The 3,365-nt window shown below is 40.7% G+C and overlaps 1 long non-coding RNA gene across 1 annotated transcript; it reads left to right on the top strand.

Annotated features, from left to right (window-relative positions):
- The first annotated feature begins 216 nt into the window (after positions 1 to 216).
- LOC132605537 (uncharacterized) lies at positions 217 to 2,425 on the top strand. Its single transcript, XR_009569210.1, has 3 exons — positions 217 to 289; positions 1,197 to 1,247; positions 2,317 to 2,425. It is a non-coding gene; the product is annotated as an uncharacterized LOC132605537 (long non-coding RNA).
- The last annotated feature ends 940 nt before the right edge of the window (positions 2,426 to 3,365 follow it).

Genomic DNA, 3,365 nt, shown 5'->3' with positions numbered 1-3,365 from the left:
CTTTAATGAATATTTCCATGTGCTAATTAATTATAAAGGGATCACTATCCCTTAGAAGGTTCAAGAGACTTAGAAGAGAAAGAAGAGCAAAACAAGAGCAAAAAAAAGAAGGCATTTCGGGTTTGGTGTGGAAAATTCACCACCAAAAATCTTGTGTTAGAAATTTGTATTTTGTGGTTTCCTTACTAAGTTGAGTCCCCTCTTCAACTTGGTGTAGTTGGTTTGGAGAAAGGAGGCCTTGGTTCACCAAAGTGATCACAAATTCAAGTAAAGAAGACTAGAGGAAAAGGTAAGAATTTATCCTTTATTCTTGTGTTATGGAGTTTTGTTTGGGTTGTAGTATATAGAAATGTGTTGATTGTATGGAGAAATGGAAGTTTGCAAAGTGGGTGTGTGGTATATATGTGTAGCCATGTGTATTTGTATATTGTATAGCCAAAAATGTATAGAATTCATGTTGTATTCTAGTTGTGAATGTGATGGAATTTATGTTGAGAATGAAAGTGGAATAAATTTGATTGAATGGAGAAAAATAGCATATGGCCGTGTGGTATATTTGACTTGGGAATGAAATGGATTAAGTTTGTTTAGAGTATTGGAGTGTTGTTGTAATGCTTGATATGTAAATGAAGTTAGAATGATATAAGTTTGTATTGAATTGGAATGTAGAAACTTATGTCGTTTTAGTATGGTTTTTCCGACATTAAGGAAATGAAGTTGTTTGGTTGTTAGTTGTGATGACCATTGATGAATTTGGAAGTTGGAAACTTGTTATGAAGTTGTATGCCAAAGATTTGATGTTTTGCATAAGTTATGATTTTGGCGGAAGATTGTATATCATGTATATCGAGTGTATATCTTAAGGAAAACGATATGAAATGTTTCTAGAACTATATGGTGATGATCATGATGGTTGTTGAATATGAAATTATTGATTTTAGTTGAAAGTTGGGTTGAATTGAAGATTATGTCAACTTGTGAGAAAAATGACTAGTTGAAGGATATTTGTGTTTTTAATGTTCATTGTTGATATTGTTGTTGTCGTTTGGGTTGTTGTTGATGATTTATAGCCGAGTTGAATTCTCGGGGTGTCATATGTATAGGGGAAGTGCTGCCGAAATTTCGGTAGCCAAATATGCTTAAAGTTGAAATAATGGCATTAATAATTCACAATTGGTAAACTTGACCAATTGCAGTTTTTCGACGAAACGGGAAGTGAGTTTGGAAAGGCTTAAGGAGCGCGAAAGGTATGTAAAGCAAACCCAATTCTTCCCTTGGCATGCCCTAGTGTGTTAGGGTCGGATCCGGGCCTCGAAGGACCTCTTGGCCCTCGGAATCCGCAAGACAAAATTTCTGTTTTTCCTTCAGTAGAATTGAACCATTTTGATACGCTTTTTCTGAAATTATGCAATTTTGCTCTAAATTATTCAGAAAGTCATAGAATGTTTGTATAACCTTTTTAGGTGATACTATATGCTTAGAGGGCACAATTTGAGCCCGCCGCCTTGTTTGTCCCAAGGCGGGCCCGCTATTTACGGTTTTTCCCCTAATGTGTTAAAGCTTCCTTTTTAAGCGATTTTTGAAAGAAATGTTTTAATTACCCTACTAATCGCTTAACGAATATTATTTTAAATATTCTGTTAAATATTATAAATTATTTTGACACTCGGAATGACTTCGGGAAAGTTATACTTCTATAATTTATTATGATATCCGAAATACATTTATTATGATTCCGTCCGACCCCATTGGATTTGTTTGTCTTTGATACGCTTCATCGAGTCTTTGAAAACATTTATTATATTTTTAAATTGCATTAGTCTCTCACTACTCCATTCGTGGATGTCCCAATGTTTCCCACACTGAGCTCGGGCCAGGATATGTTGTCAAGCGTAATTCTCTGCATTGTTCGCCGCGTCCCGATGTGAGGGGGAAGGTATACGCGTACATGGGTCTGTGGAGTATGATGTGCCATGTCCGCATATTCTGATCTGATCTGTATGGCCATTTTGATATGACATTATATGATACGGGGCCACGCCCCTTTTTCTGATTCCTCTGTATAGTGGCACCAGCGTCGGGAGGGTGGCCACATTCTGTCTGCCGAGTCCCGTGTCAGGGACCGGATATGATATGATATGACATATGTTTCTGTACGCATTCTGTCTGTTTTGGAAATATGCATTTGACACTCTGGATTCTGTACTCATTTTCTGTAACCATTATGATTTGACTTCTGTGATTTCGCTTTACATATTCAGTACATATTTCGTACTGACCCCCTTTCTTCGGGGGATGCGTTTTCATGCCGCGCAGGTACTGACGACAGGTTCGCTGATCCACACGTTTAGGATCCTATTTCTGCTATTTGGGGCGCTATCTTCTACAGAGCCCATCTTTTGGTACAGTCTGTCACTGCTATCTGGATATGTACTTTGTTCAGGGTATGACGGGGCCCTGTCCCGTATTATGATTATGATATGTTCTGTAGAGGTCTGTGGATACATCTGTGTGGGTTCTGTACATATGTTTGGGATACTTTGTTCTATGATGGCCTTATCAGCCTATGTGTGCCAAGTCTGCTTTTGCTGATAAATTCTGTGGCATCCACTAATATTATTATAATATTATTCTGATAATATGCTAATTTGGGTATCGGGTACGTATAGGTGCCCAGCTAGGGCACTGGTCGCGGCCCACGGGGTTGGGTCGTGACACCTCTACCGGTATGGCAAGAGTTTGTTGATGCTTTTCTCCGTCATTGTATGCCTCCAGAAGTTCGGCGAGCTAGGGCCGATAAATTCTTGAATTTGAGGCAAGGTAGCATGAGTGCTACAGAGTATAGTCTCCGCTTCGACCATGGTAGCGGATATGGGCGATCGGGTGCACCGGTTCGTGAAAGGCCTAGGGCCACACTTAATGGATAAATGCTTGACTGCGTCCCTTCAGGATGTCATGAATATTGCACGCATTCAGGCACATGCTCAGGAATTAGAGGAACACCTACAGCAGCGGAGAAATGAACGTGAGCAAGACATGGGACATAGCAAGAGGGCTAGACCTTCGGGTTCGATAAGTGAGTCCAGGGGCGGGCACAGACAACAGTTCCCCAGGCATTCAGGCTATCCTACGACCAGTACACCTCCACAGTTTACGGGGTAGAGATTTGACAAATCTACTCATTCCGGGCCGAGTCAGGGTTACTCGGGGTCTCAGTTTAGAGGTGATTTAGGCCAGCCAAGGCCACCCGTACCACGATGTTCCCCGTGTGGAAAGTTGCATTGGGGTCAGTGCCAATCAGGTTCAGACGCTTGCTATTCATGTGGTCGGCCAGGCCATATCATGCGTGATTGCCCCTCAATTCA

This window comes from Lycium barbarum, chromosome 8, assembly GCF_019175385.1.
Source record: "Lycium barbarum isolate Lr01 chromosome 8, ASM1917538v2, whole genome shotgun sequence".
Lineage (NCBI taxonomy): Eukaryota > Viridiplantae > Streptophyta > Magnoliopsida > Solanales > Solanaceae > Lycium > Lycium barbarum.
This window is presented reverse-complemented; position numbering and strand designations above follow the sequence as displayed.